Raw genomic sequence first — 15,906 nt, forward strand, 5'->3', positions numbered from 1 at the left:
AGACCCAGTTTCTCCTGTCCTCAGTCCTGTGGGACAGGAGGAGACAGGAGGGACAGGAGCTGGAAGAAGGACATCTCCTCCACCTGAGGGAACCAAGCACCACTTCTCCCCAGGAAGATGAAGCAGAATTGACAGCCCACGTAGGCAGGGGACATCAGCAGAATTCCCCTTCACCTGGCAGTATTTTACCTGGAGGGACAGGAGTGGTGTGCACACCCCCCAGACCTGCTGTTGTCCCCTTGCCTTCCATGGGTCCTTCCCTAATGAAGGGAAGAAGCCTTGAAGACCAAAGGCTATTTGTCCACCCTGTGGCTTGGTCAAACAGACGTGAGGAGGGATGCAGAGGACTTTGGACATCTCACACAGCTTCTTCTGCATGGCATGAAAACACTTTATGGGGGGCAACCACCTCTGCCCACGCGGCCTGAGCTGCAGCAAGCAGCAGGACCATCCTTGGGGCGGGGGGGCACATCCCCCATGCAGCTCAGTGCCACCCCATGTCCTGTCCCAAGACCTTGCAGCTGCCCCATCAGACCCACAGGCTGCCCCACGGCAGAGCTGGATATGGGGGGGCAGAGCAGCTGGGATGGGGCAACACTGGCAAAGGGGCCTGGGGAGGGAGCAGTGCAGGGACACTCAGCCTGAAACCCGGACCGCTGCCCCCCTGCACACCCAGACAGCCAGCGAGACCCCAAAAGCAGGCCATTTGAACAACTGTTGGGGAAAGGGGAGGCAGCCAGACAGGGAGACGGAGCCTCCACCGCCTGCTCTCCGCCAGCACCCAGCTCACAGCTGGTGCACCAGCAGGGATCCCTGCCTGGCCATATGCTCTACGTGCTGCTTCAATTACCCCTGGAGGAGCCGGGGCTGGCAGGGCTCCTGGGAGAAGGAGGAGGAGGAGGAGGGGGCCGGGGGGAAGGGGAGGGGGGACCCGGCAGCAGCCTCCTCCAGCCACAGCCCTGGGATGTGGAAAAGGGAGCAGGGCTGGCGGGTTTAAATCAGAACATTTTAGCTGTGGTGCATGTGGGATGCCCCCGGTGCGCCCCCAGGGCCAGCCCCACGGGGTGCATCTCTTGATACAAGAGCATCCCCTGTATGAGAGCATCCCCAAAATACGAGAGCATCCCCCGTATATGAGAACCTCCCTGGCATACGAGGGTGTTCTGCTGGGTTTAACTGCCCGGCACAGACCAGGAGGCACCCCGGGGTGCTGAGCCCTCTGCACCCTTTGTGGCTTGGGTCCTGTTCAGAAAGCTCCCAGCCAGGGCTCAAGACCTGGTGCCTGGCATCAGGGCTCCAGCCCCAGCTGCGAGGATGTCCCTCATCCTCCCGAAACATCCCCGGTCCTCCCTCTAGAAATCTGACTTTCCAAACTGAACCCCGGAAGAAATTACGTAAGAGAGAAATCAAAATTTTCCACTAATGCTTTCATTTTCATGGAAACACCCCTTTGATCAAACAATAGTGTTTGTGAGAGGCACTCTGATTCCTTAAAGGATTCTTTACTGGAAAAGAACCTCAAACCTAAAATTTTTCACCTCCAGCCAACACATTTTATTTTCTCACTCCCTGTTAGCTTTCTTCTGAAATTGTTTGTGATTTAAAATATAATTAGTGGGGAAATAACACAAATTCGTGATTATCTGGCCAAAGTAAAAACTATTTGGGTTTCCTGAGTAGCTTTAATTATACTGTTATTCACTGCACCTTGCCATCTGATCTCAGGAAAAAACGTTTGCATGAATTATACTCATTGCTCTGTGCTCATTATCACCCAGCCCCTTCTCATGAACCGAATGCCTCAGCCTCACACACACATCTTTAACATCAATCATCAGGTGTCGATATGAAGCTTATCAGATAATTTAGAGACTCACCACCTTCATTTGGATTTTTTTCTAACTACTGGAAATACTTCGATGAGCAGAAGCAGCAGGCTTTGTTTCAAGCAGTTGTTGTGAAATGTAAAACATCAACATGTGCTGTCAAGAAGAGCATCCAACCAGGACACGTCAGCGTGCAAGGCAGCATTTTGGGCCAGCAAAGACTCATCCAGAGGTATTTGCTTGTACTTGTTCTGATTTTGCTGCAGTGTTTTGCTCCTGGCAGGATGAAAGCTGCCTCTGCTGTGACTCCAGAGCACATCCAGGTCCACAGCCCTGGTAGACGCCTCTGGGTTCAGGCCGGTTTGGACACAGTCCCCAGTTTCTACAGCACCAACCGTGCCTTTACATTCATGGGATGGAAATTCAGTGCCGAAGGAGGTCATCTCATCAAACTAGAGTTAACTGAAGGCAATCAGGCTGTGTCCTGGCAGGTGGACAACCATTTCTCTGCAGCTTTCAGTGCAAATCCCACCCCACTGCATCTGTCCCCCCGCTTGCTTCACCCACACTCTGCCCTTGACACTGTGAACATAGCCAGGTGGTTGCTGCCTAGTGCCAGAACATCCCCAGCATTGCTGGGGCCACCAGAAAAAGGAATAATTGGTTTTCCATTCACCCACACACCGTGGGCTGCGATGCATAAGATGCCTCCAGCCAGCATCACCAGCAGGAGCCCCAGCCTGGGCTAAGGCCAAAACCCTCTGATGGCTGCAGGACTCATCGCAGCGAGGTCTGGAGGAAGCAGAGACGGCCCCGCCGATCACACGAGCATCTTGAATCCCAACCCTTCCACAGCAGGGAAGGGCAATTAGCAAGCACAACTCAAGGAGCAATTCCAAGTGTCAAAGCCACTTGAGGAAAGTGCTTTGCTGCTGGGAGACCCGCAGGCAAAAATGCTCGCCTGAATAAATGAGCGTCTCCTGTCGGTCACAGAAACATCCACGGTGCACCCAGATATCACCAGTACCATCCCCAAGAGCCCAGCACTTTTCCTCCCCAGCTGTGGTCTTCCTCATATTGCTCAGGTGAATGGCCCACGGGTGGCTGCTCGTTGCCATCCTATGACCTGGAGCAGGAACATCTCATCCCTGGGATTGCCCGGAGGAGCTCATGCGCCAGATGAGGCCAGTCCCAAAGCAATGCAGTTGGGAAGAAAACCCTCTGAAATGGGCTCAGCCCTTGCACCAAAAAATGCAAGTTGTTTTTCAGCTGGCCTGTTTGGCAACCACATAAGAGTAACCCAAAGTCTCACACCAAGTGTCCGTGGCCATCTCCACCGCAGTGGTAGGCTTGTACGCTAGGACTCACATCAGGGGTGGAGATTTTTAACTTCCCACCCAGATGGCAAGAGCAATTAGGAGCCTAAATGGGGCCCTGTTCCACCGAGACCTTCTGCAGCTGTATGAGAGGAAGGTGTCAGGCAAGTCCTACAGCAGAAAGTGTTTTTCAGAGAGAAGGAGGAGGGCAACGACGGGGGAAATATTGTAGTGGGATGGTTTGTTTGACCTTTGTCCATAAATCTTCATTGTCCTTTCTGACAGCATACTTCCAGGCAGGACCCGGGGTGCTTGGGGAAGGAATGGGTTAAAAGCCCTCCAGGCCACGGGCTGCCCCACAGACCCTCCCCACATTGTCCCTTTCCTTATCCCCTGCCCCTGGGGAGATTAGCAGCCAGCAGATTAACCCAGTCTGTGCCCCGCAGGCACGGAGGAGAGAGAGGCTGATCTTTGAATCCCCAAATTCTCAGATGTCCCTGGTCCAGAGGGCTGGAAGGGGAAGGGACGCACAGGGAGAGCAGGGAATATTATCGGGGCAGGTCAGCTTTCTGCTCTGAGAGGTCCATCTCTTGAAGCCTGTGTGCTCCCAAAGGACATCAGCACCCCGAGAGCAGAAAGAGGTGCAGAAGTCTCAGAGATGGGACAGGATTCATCCTGTGGAAAAACCTGGAGGTGCACAAGCCAGCGAGGAGCTCACTGCAGGCTGTCAGGTGGAGAAGCTGCTGCCCACAGGTCGGGGAGGGCTCACGCCAAGCCTTTGGTGAGCTCTGGCCTCTCCCAGAAAGCATGCAATGGGCAGGACCTGCTGTGAACTGGAGCCTGGGAGCCCTCCTTAATGCCCTCAGCAATGCATTAGCAGGAGGGGTGCAGCTGAGCTGCAGCCCTGCCGTGCTAGCAGGGGGCTGCAGGCAGCGGCTGCTTGGCTGAACCGAGAGATCGGGGCATGGAGAGCAAAAGGGAAATTTCAGAAGTGATTTGACTTGGGATTTTCTTATTCAAAACCTCCCAGGTCAAGCAGCCAGCATGCCCAAGCGAAGCAGGTGAGTGTCACAAAGCATGGGAGTGGGGCTGGATGGCAGGACGTGGGTGTGCTGCTCACTGGGGTCTTTTCCTGATGGAAAGCTTCATTATCCCAGGGGAAGCCTGGGGCACGACTCCCATCTCTCCCTGAAGGGATTGAAACTCAGGTCACTCGGGCTGGAGCTGAATCCTGCCCACAGGCTGTGCTGGGACTCAGAGCCCTCCGAACCTCTGAAACCTCTCCCAGTCGGGCAGGAGCACTCCAGTGCCCACCGAGTAAATGGGGTGGTCATGACAAGTCCAGTGGTTAAGATATCTCAGCTTCACTCCGTACGCTCATGAATTTTTAAGTGATTGATGCAAAATAAGGCAGATTTCCGGGGAAAGTGCATTCCTATTCATTCTGGAGTTACCAGCTCCTAAAAGATGATTTATTTATTTGTTTATTTTTTTGCTAGTTGACACCAGCAGCTCCAGCAGGGGAATGATGATGGTGGAATAAATTACAGATAAACCACAAGTCCATCAGCTGGCACCAGAAGCCCCTGGTGCTAGGCAAGGAGAGGAGGGATACAAGACACATCCTCAGGGAAACTTTCCTGCCATACTAAGTGAAACCAAAAACCCACACCCCATTGCTGTCCAGACCAAAGCTACGGTGTATTGCACTGACCTTACACTGAAGCCCTCTGTTCCCAGATTAGCCAAGGAGAACCCAATAGGATCTAGAGGAGGTCTAATTTTGCTCTTGAGACCTGAATCCCAGCCTTTAATTCTAATTTCTGCTGAAAAAACATTCAGAGTACTTCCTAAGTTTCCAGGAAAAGGTAGTAAGGACTCTCAGTTGTTGCATGAGTGATACGATGGGCTAAACAGCAAAGCCACATGAACCTTTTACAACAGAGCTTTAAACACCGCACATTTCCATTTTTAAAAATAGAAATTTGGAGAAAATCATTCAATTTCATTCAACAACTTCCCAGTGTGACAAATTGAGTGAAATTTGTAGTCACCTCCAGAGGGCAGAAAAAAAATCCTGCTTTTGTTTGTTTGCTTGTTTGGAATCCAAGGAAAAATCTCCAGGATGTCTCCTGGTTCAGGCAGCTCTCCCCCAAAACCCAGCCCCAAAGCACTGGTGTTCCCATGGACCTCATCCATTTCTTTACGGGTTTCACCTGCACTCGGCCAGGCTGGAGGGAACCAGAGACAGAAAAGGGAAATCGATGGATGCGGAGCTGAATGAGCTGATACTGATGAGAGAAGCTGTCAGGCTTCATATCTATCCATCAGATCTGGGCACAGTCGCCACAACACGTAAGTGCTGCTGAGCTAGCAATAGCACGAGGCTTTCAGAGGTATTTAGGAGAATACCCATGACGTGAACGGGGCTAAAACACCCAAGCAGCCTGGGACTGAGTTGGCCTGAGCAAAAGAAGGGGCAGAGACCTGCGGATTGCATGGGACCTGGTAGAGCTGCTCTGAAAATGGTTTGTTGTTGTTACCCCTGAGGATGGAGAAGCCAAAAGGTAGGAGGAGATCCAAGGAAGGACACCATTTAGGGTTACCTTGCTTATTCTGAGCCACAAGAGTGAATTCAGCTATCCCTCACCTCTGAAAGAGCCCTCTACCCCCAGATCCAGCATCTCTTTTTGCCTCTCAATGTATTTAACCAAAACCTTCTTTCATTGATCAAGGCCTGGAATCGATGGGCATCAGAGTGCTACGACACCATCCAAATAAAGATAATACAAACAGCAATAAAATAGCACCATTGATTTTAAAATACCCCATCTAAGGCTTTATAAAGTATTCATTAAATGTCTATTAGGATAAATTGAAAGCATTAGAAACATGGGTAACTGGTTATGCAGATTTGCAAGTGTTTTTGGTTAATTTATAAATGCTACGTCTGCACAGATTGAGAAGCAGGCATTGATAATAATTATTCCAATACACTTTGTTATTCTCTACCCAACTGTAAGCTGAGAAAATCGTACTATCAGAGACAGAAAGCCACCAGCTCCTGTCCCTCCTGTATTTGCAGGAGGTCAATAAGCTAAGGAAGAGGACTGAATTTTTCATCTGCTAAGAGGAACAAAGGCACATTTAGTGAACACTTGACGTGGCTTGGGGAGAACGGCACCACTTCATTAGGAAGGCCCTGATGCTTGCTGATTACACGGTTGTTAATATGGTCGGGAGGGTCACGGTTTTCAAGCACATGGTGCGTTGTATCATTTTCATCTCCTGCAAAGGGAAGCGGTTTTGGTAACAGTGGGGTGTGTGTCATGTATCTATTGGGCCTTTGAGGAGAATGGCAACCCAGGCTCATTTAATGGTTGTCAATCAGCCGCGGGGAGCTGTGACAAATCACCTCTCCGGCAGCCACAGAGGGAGATGCAGCGATCGCCTCCGAGACACGGGGCTTGTAGATGGCTGCAGGAGGTGAAATATCTCTGCCTCAAAGAGCTCGCCAGCTACAGCCCAAAACCCTGAGACGCAGCTCTAGGAGAGCATGCCTGGAGTCCTGGTGGTCTCCTGACATCTTCCTTTGGGGGAGACCCCATCTCCCCGTGACTCAGTTTCCCCACTAGAACCACAGAGGAAGCCCCCTCCCCAGCAGCTGGATGGCACAGAGATGAATAATGCTGAGAAATCCTTGGAAGAACAGCATCCAGCAGCCCATGAGGCTTCATTTCTCCCCTTAGTCCCTTCCCTTGTCCCCCTAGTCTTTGCTCGCCCCCCCTCTCCCCTGCTTCTCCTCTCATTGAATGCTCTGAAAATACCTGGTTCTGTTGCTTTGTGAATTATTAGAGGCATTTACCATAGGCCCTCTCATTAATTATTCACAGCTGTTTTGTTCTGGGGCTCAGATGTAATTAATGGCTCAATTAATATTTAAATATTAACTATTTTTAAAAACCCAAGACATCTCTGTTAAGCTTGTCCATTGAGAAATAAAATGCAGGGCAGGCGAGCCTCGGGCAGGGAAGGCGAGCAGCATGGCGTGGAGTGGACAACTCGGTCCTGCAAGCACAGGTCCACGTGGAAAATGAACCTCGGAGCAGGAGGACAACTTGGTGGTGACCAAGCCTTGTGCTCTCCTGGCTCACAAGGTGAGTGGGAGCAGGAGGTGTGGGGCTGTGCCTTCCTGATGGGTGCCTGATCTTCACCCCTCTGCACGAGCTGCTCTTCATCTGCCTACCACCACCTGCCGGCCCCGAGGTCCAGCCTCTCTCCCTGCACAGCCAGGACTTGCATCCAGGTGAACTGGAGTGGCCCTGGGGATCTGGGGAAGCAATGAGATGATTTTCCATTGGCAGGGCTGCTGGAGACTCTCTCCTGCATGGGCGTCTGGTGTTTTCTTATATCGTTGATATTTGGGACTGCTAATTCTACAGGTGTGTTTGTGAGGAATATAGAGATGTGCAGGAGCTTGTATTTCTGTATGATGGAGAATGCAGAGACTGGATCTCGTAAAAGACAGTCTTTGGAGAGAGGAAGGAGGGGAGAATGGCTTGGTGTTTTGGTTGAATGGGATATTTCAGTTTGGTGACATTATGTTTTTACCTGGCTTAATAAAAAGGGAAGACAAATTTAAAAGCAAAATAATGAACTGGAAAAAGTTGATTGGGAAACAGAAAATCAAATCATTGTATTCTAGCTGTAATAAACCAGATCTTAATTACCATTAACTCTGCTCATTTTTATTTGCCAAACTACAATCTCACCCAAACGGATTTACCCCTTCCCACTCCCCGCTCCAGTGACACCAAAATGTTTCCAAACAGGAGGCACAACCCAGGAGAGTGCTTTTTTCCCCCGGGTACAGTGCTGAAGTAGTTCCTCCTGCTCCTCCCGGGGTGCTTTCCATTTGCTACATGTCTCCATCAGGAAAGGTGATCAGAGCTGGACCCTGCCCTGTGCAGAGCCTCCTGCCCTGAGGCTCGTCCCACCGAGCATCTCCTTGCCCCCATCAACCTGGGGGTCCACGAGGTCATTCCCACCTCCCATCGCCTCACCGGGTGAGAGGTTCCCCACGTTTTGTCGTCTCAGCGCCCAGCCCTCTGACAAGAATTGGTGGGGTGGGTTTTGCCCCTGCTATATAAAGCATTACTGGACTCCGGCACCTCTGGGAGGTTTCCGCCAGCCGTCTGCTCGCACCCTGGTAGCCGGCAGCGGGTGATTTACAGCGGTGTCCCCCGGGTGGGCTCTTACTGATGCCCACCTTGTGGGTCGGCTCCGCACACCAACATACACTGCGGCGGCTGAATAATAGATGGCTGGTGCTTTGTGACGGCCCGGTAACCCGAGCCTGGTGGCAGGGACACAGAGCAGGAACAGAGCGGGGAAGCCGCCCGATAATGTGAGCCGCGGCCACCCGATACGCCTGCGAGGCCATCCCTTGAGCACGGTCTGGTGCCCGGCCAATGGATGTCTATGGGGGAGGAAAGGAGAGCCTGGTTTCTTGGGGAGGGGTTGGTGCTCACAGCTGCGATGTCCCCCCGGCTGTGGTCCCGGCGCTTTCCAGCTGGAGGGTGATGGGCTTCATCCTCACCACGTGGCACATCCTTGGCATCCCCCGGGGAACTGGGCATCCCGACCTCCGTGGAGAAGTCAGCACCATGAATCCTGTCCCCTGCAGCCTGCTGTCTTCCTCCATCCTTCCCAGGAGGAGGGCTGAGAGGCTCAGAAAAGATTTGTTCCCAAGCACAGCAGTTGCTACATCCTTCCCCCATCCCTGGGTGCGTAGGCACCACCAGGGAATGCATCCAGCCAGGAAAAGCTGAGGGCCAGAAGATCCTCAGTGAGCTGTGCCTTCAGGCTGCTGGATGCTGAAAGAACCCATCCAACCACCCAGGGGGTGAGGAGGGATGTCCTAGACCTACTCATACCTGCTAAATGTGAGGTCCTGTCATGGGGCTGAGCATCCTTCTCCTGTCCCTATGCAACCAGCTATGTGAAGGGAAGAGGAACCACTCTTAGGAGCAGCCCTGCATAACTCATAGGGGGACTCTGCCGGGCTGCAGATCCCAAGGAGCGTAAAAGGCTTGGTGTTTCCATTTTTCTGGGACTCTCAGACACCACACAGACACCTCCTGGTATGTCTTGTGGCCCCCTGTGGTTCCACGCCACCGCTGCATGGCCATGATGAGACTGCGGGTGGGCTCCAGGCATCGCCCCCTCTGCAAAATGCACCAGGCACTGCCAGGGGGCCACGCCAGGCAGTGATGCTCTCAGGCAGAACAGCCACGGGGATTGTTTCAGCCCTGCAAGGACAGACAGACGCGGCTGGAGAGCCAACGCCTGGCACTGCATGCTGCTCATGTGCAGGAGATGCTCACCTCCGGACCCGCAGGGAGGGTGCTTCGGTGAGACTGGAATAAAAATCAGCGCGGGTGGCTGAGAGGGGACGAGCGGGGTCATCTCCCACGGGAGACTTCTCTCGCTTAATCCCGACCCATCCCCAAATCCTCCCTCCCCACACTTAAACCCGGCAGTCCTGCCCGCTTCACCCGCACGGATTTCCATCTGCCACCCGGCTCGGGGGGCCGTGCCGCTACCTGCCATGCTCACCATATTGCTGGCAATCTCCAGCTCGCCGTAATTACCGTGTAGAGCTATTCTCCCCTCCCCAAACCCGACAGCCGGCAGCTTGTGAGCTCAGCCCGGGCTTGAAAAGCTCTTGGTGGGGCTGCTTTGCTGCAGGCGGTGGCTGCTCCCACCCATCGCACGCGTGCGGGTCCAGCGCCAGACGTGGGGCGAGCAGCGGCGCGGGGACCCGTGGGGTCACCGGAGCCGGCGTCAGCTGTCAGGCAGAGCCGCCGGTGGCCAGAGGGCACAGGCAGAAGGTGGGGATGGAAGCGGGGCGAGAGCCGAGCTGGAGCTTGGGCGATTCGGTGGGATGCTGAGACGGGGAGGCAGCGCCCGGTTCGTACACGTCTTGGAAAGGCGGCTCCTGCGCTAACCTGTGCAAGCACGTACAGCGAAACCATCGAGTCCCGTTGGGAAAGAACAGTTTGGATACGTAGGAAGGCTGGATTTATTTATTTATTTATTTATTTATCTGTTAATTTCTGGGAAGAAAATGAGTTACCTTTTTTTTTTTTACTTCTGAACAAAGCACTGTTTCATTTTGCAGTTATTTACACTTCAGTTGACGTTCAGCTTGCCATTTCCCAGTTTAAAACTAACTAAGAATCAGACCACCCTTTGGACCCCCCCCTCCCCAATCTTCATTCTTAATAATTTCCCCAATTTTTAATATAAAATCTTTGCGGTCAACTCGACCTGGATTTCATGGTTTGGGTGAACAGAACTGAAAACTCTTTATGAAATGCAAATCAAGCCAAAGCTTTGCATGACACAGGCTTGGAGAGAAAAAAAAGAAAAAAAAGAAAAAAAAAGGGGGGGGGGAGGGGGGAAGGGAAAGGGAAAGGGAAAGGGAAAGGGGGAAAGAGAGGGAGGAGGGAAGGAAGGAAGGAAGGAAGGAAGGAAGGAAGGAAGGAAGGAAGGAAGGAAGGAAGGAAGGAAGGAAGGAAGGAAGGAAGGAAGGAAAAGAGAGAGAGAGAGAGAGAGAGAGAGAAAGAAAGAAAGAAAGAAAGAAGAGTTGCATATTTTGAATCACAATTCATTAGGTTTTATTCCAATAAAATGTTTCACAATATTCTATAAAAGAAATAGAGGGGAGATGAGACAGCACGGGAGGTGAGAAAGAAAACTCACACAGGGTGGCATCCTGGGGACCATACTGGTGGGGCTGGTGACACCAAGGAGATATTTTCCCAGCGGGCCCCAGATGCCACCAGGGCTCTCCCATGGGGTTACATCGTCACTTTGGTCCTGCTCCATTCCTCAGTGCCTCTGCTCAGGAAAATAATAGGTTACATTAATATAACCTCTATTAATAGGTTAATGTTGTCCCCCTCTCACATCCCCTTTCTCACATCCTGCCCCTGGCTCTCTGTACTTATTTTCTGGTTCTTGTCCATAGGCTTTGTGGGGCAGCATCACCCTTTCCACTGCCTTTCTTCTCCAAAGTCCTCAGCAGTGCCTTCCACTGCTGCTGGTGATGAGAACAGTGCTGTCAGGCTTCACCCAGCACCACCAGGGCCACAGCTGGGGCTGGAAAGCGGGCACCAGCAAGGAGAGAGCACGGACACTGGTTATGGGTTGCCAGTTTGGGAACATAAAATGCCTATTGAAGGAAGAAGGCCCATGGGACGTGGGATGAGGGGCTATGGGATGTGGGATGAGTCCCTTTGACCTCCCATGTGGACTTCATGGAGGGTCTGGGGGTGGGATGCAGAGGGCTCCATGAAGGTGGGATGTGACAAGCCAAGCACGAAGGAGTCAGAGGCTGGTTGTCCATCACTGGGAGGGAGGATGGGGGGGGACAGGGCTGCACCCCGACACCAGGACGGCTCTCAGGACAGCCCTCATTGTCCACACACTGCTCCCAGCTGCTCCCCTGCCCATCTCCATAACGTGAGCTGACACGGCTGCTGTGGGCAGGCTGTGGGATGGAAAACCCTGCCTTCAGACCCTCTAATTGGAGGTAACTTTTGCCCTGGGAGGGACCCCATTACCAGGAGACCCCGTGGAGGGTCAGGACCAAAGTGGGGTTTGCTGGCTCCAGACAGAAGTCATTCTCCAAGGCTCCCCTGCTGCCTCAGAACAGACTTTCTCCCACCCTCTCCCCTCCCACCAACCTCTTTCCTCCTCTCCTGATCAGCTGCTCCCTGACTGGTAAAATGTTTACACTCCATGCAGATTCACAAATCAATTAGAGACACATTTAGCTGACATATGGCTTCTCCAAGTCCATCACCTTGACTGATACAGCCAGAGGGAATAAAAGACACAGGCTGGAGCCCTGGTGTCCCACCCTTATGGACACCAACAGTTTTTAATGACCCCTTTAAATCAGTTCTGCTTGAGGAGTATGGATCAAAGCCATTATCCTCTGACATTTATGACCAGGACTTGCTGACTGCTCTGTCCTTCCTGCTTCTGCAAGCCCATCAGGAAGGGTTTGCCCATCAGGAAGCTGGTAATCCTTGCCTTCTGCAAGCACCAGCCTCCACAGCTGGGCTGGGAGACCTGGAAAGCCCTGCTTAAAACAGCCAGCGGTGAGGGAAGGAGAGGGAGGGAATGATTTTTCCATCTCTCTGATGTTTCCTCTCCTCCCTCTGCTTCACCTGCCTGCACCCCATGCAGATGAGACACGGAGCAGTCCCTTGTCTGGACAGACAGATTGCTGCTGGAGCAGAAAGCAAAGCAAAGCACCAGCTAAAGCCCAGTAAGCAGATTGCAAGGAGAGGGTCCTTTAAACACTTATACATCACAGAGGATCCTCTGCCTCCCCTGCGTCCATCTGACTTTGCTCTCCATTAACGTACGAGCTAATGAAATGCCAAAAATAATTCTTAAAAAGCTTCCATGGGCTCCTCCAGAGCAGGACCAAGTGCTCAGCTGCTGTAAAAGCAAGGAGAGAGAAGAGAGCTGGGTAGCACAGGGATCCAGCAGGGCGAGAAGGAAGGTGGGAGCCAACAGGGCAGGGGACCATGGGGGGACTGCCGTGTCCAGGCCACCACCCTGCCTGCAGGATTTGAGACAAAACAGGTGCTATGCAGCTTGTCCTACATAGCTAGTATGCCACAAACCCCACCAGGACAGGCTTGGCTGCTGCTACACTCCTGTCTCAGCACCCATGGGAGCCTCTGGCAGAAAGAGCCTGGGGAAACTCGAGGTTGACCCCTGGGGTTTTGGAGTCAGGGATAAAGAGGATCTGAGGCCTGCTACACTCCAACTGAAAAGGAGAGATTGGAAGCATATGAAGGAGTCTGATCTGCTTTGGATGTGGTCAGTACTGAAGCACAGCTCCTCCCGGCACCTTGGCTGGTCCCCTCTACACATCATGCAAGTGATGCTGCAGGGAGTAAGTGGGTTGCACTGATTGCTCAGCGGGCTCGAATAGGAAACCCCAGGAATCCTGGAAGTGATTGTGGACTAGCCAGAAGGTAAATATTTTGGGATAACCCCAGAGGAGGAGGTGGCCCATGCTGAAGAAGCCCCACTGTAGAACAAGCTACCAGAAAATGAGAAGCAATATGCCCTGTTCACTGATGGGTCCTGTTGTGTTGGGGGAAAGCATCGGAGGTGGAAGGCTGCTGCATGGAGTCCTACAAGATGAGTTGCAGAAGCTGCTGAGGGAGAAGGTGAATCGAATCAGTTTGCAGAAGTGAAAGCCATTCAGCTGACTTTAGATATTGCTGAACGAGAAAAATGGCCAGTTCTCTATCTCTATGGATTCATGGATGGTAGCAGATGCTCTGTGGGGGTGGTTACAGCAATGAAAGCAGAGCAACTGGCAGCACAGGGGCAAACCCATCTGGGCTGCTGCATTGTGGCAAGATATTGCTGCCCAGGTGGAGAACCTGGCTGTAAAGGTACGCCACGTAGATGCTCATGTGCCCGAGAATTGGGCTACTGAAGAACATTGAAACAACCAGCAGGTGGATCAGGCTGCTAAGAAGCTGGACCTGCCCAATCAAACCTGTTATGTACTGCAGAAGGGGATAAATTCCCCAGAAAAAAAAAAAAAAAAAAAACATGCTGGGGAAGAGGCAAAGGCAAACCTATGGGTGGGATTGCTTTTGTCCAGGAACCTGAGTGAACTTGGTGGGTAATGCAGAAGAATGGGGAAGTCAAATGTGTACCTAAAGGGAATTAAATGTTGGGTGAGAACAGCCCATGATTTGAATTGTGCTATGTTAATTACTATATAATACTGTATGTCATCACTACTTTGATTGTTATATGTCCTATTAATTAATGGTATCACAGTAATAGTCACTCCGATAATGATGAATGAATTTCAACAGAACTGGAAAAGCACAGCAATGTGGAGGAACCAGAACAGGCTTCCAACACCACTCACCATCTCTTCTGCCCTGAAAGATTTTTGTGACAGATGGAGCCCAAAGTCAGTCTTCCTAATAGCTGGTATGGTGCTGTGGTTGGAATTTAGGATGAGAATAATGTTGATACCACAGTGATTTTTTAATTGTTGCAGAACAGTGCTTACACCAAGACTTTTCAGCTTTTTGCTCTGTCCTGCCAGCGGACAGGCTGGGGTGCACGAGGAGCTGGGAGGGGACAGAACCAGGACAGCTGACCCAAACTGGCCGAAAGGATATCCCATCCCATAGGATCTGTGTCACAACTCAGCATTTACCAGCCTGGCCACAGCCTGTCACTCTGCTGGGCCACCTCGAGTGAGGCAGGCATGAGCCTTGGGATGCACCTCTCACCCTGTCGGTCTCTCCATGAAGATTCGTGCTGTGGACATACAGAAACACAGCCCCAAACACTGAGTGCCCATGCCACCTCCAACCACCTGTGCACCAACACTTCCCATGGATATCCCGGGGATTTTTGCACCCAGCCAACCCTTGAAAAAAAAATAATATATATATATAAACCTGGGTCCGGGAACACAAGGCTCCTTATTCTCTTGGGCTGAGCAAAGCCACCCTTTTGGTGTTTTGTTTTTTTTTGGGACAGGGAAGGGGAAGCCACCTCTCAAGCCACAGCTCTGGGGCCGCAGCTGCTGCTGCATCGCCCCATCTAGTGGCAAAGGGTGGCCAGAGGGATGTCTGCGGCCCCATTAGCGCGGGGGGGATCAATGAACGGTTGCCCCTCGCCGGGTATTTTTAGCGTGCAAATGTTTCATCCTGCAATATATATCCCCTGGTTGGGGCTGAGCATGGCTCCATTTCCTCCCAGCATTACGAGGATGCCGCTGCAGCCAGACTGACGAGGGACGGGTTGCAATTATAAGGCGAGGAACCACATCTGCGGGGCCCCGTCCGTGAGATGCTGCGCCGAGAGCCCGGGCGCGCTGGTAGTTCCAGTAAAGGTACAATGGTTTAAGTGGAAATGACTGGTATTGATCTTGGCAGGCAGAGACCAGCAGAAGTAAAAATAAGCTGCTCTCAATTAACCCGCATTGATCTGAATTAAAAGAAAAATGGATCAGCCCGAAATAAAATACTAGCCTCTCAAGTCAGGGAGACTAGTGGTGGGCAGCTTTTTAACAGAAACAGGTGTTTGACTCGAGAGAGGAAATGCCTGGTTTTAAAGTGCAGTTCTGGTTAGAAAAATGATGGTACGAGCCTGGATGCTCTTCATCTTTTTCTTTTTTTTCTCTTTTTTTTTTTTTTTCCCTCCGTGGATGCCTTCTGCATCATGGGAACCTCGGTTTGCAGGTGGAAAGAGCTGTTTTCAAGAAGCAGGTTTCCATAAGTCTGCCAGAAACTTGTCCCACAGCAGCACCCCATGAATCAGACTGAAGATAGCCCCAGATGAACAGATCGGGGTTACTCAGCCTTGGCAGCCTGCAGACCTTGCTGCCGTGGTCAGCAGAGCAGGACCCGATGGGGGAGCAATGGATCTTCTTCCCCAAAAGCAAGGGAGCTTTTTGAGTAAAAACAAGGGAGAAACAGCAAAAGGGAGAAGCTCAAACCATTCCCCACTCTCTCAGGGCAGCATTTTGGCAGTCACGAGGCCAATAAACAGTCCTGCTTTTGATCACAGGGGCAGATACTTCATCCTGTTCTCCTGAATCCCAGTCTCTGCGCTAAGAGCGCTAAAATCTCATTTGCATCAGTCTAATCAGAGAGCTGGCTGGGAGACTCATGAGGAAGGCAGAGCTGACA

The sequence above is a fragment of the Anas platyrhynchos genome, chromosome 10, assembly GCF_047663525.1.
Source record: "Anas platyrhynchos isolate ZD024472 breed Pekin duck chromosome 10, IASCAAS_PekinDuck_T2T, whole genome shotgun sequence".
Taxonomy (NCBI): Eukaryota; Metazoa; Chordata; class Aves; order Anseriformes; family Anatidae; genus Anas; species Anas platyrhynchos.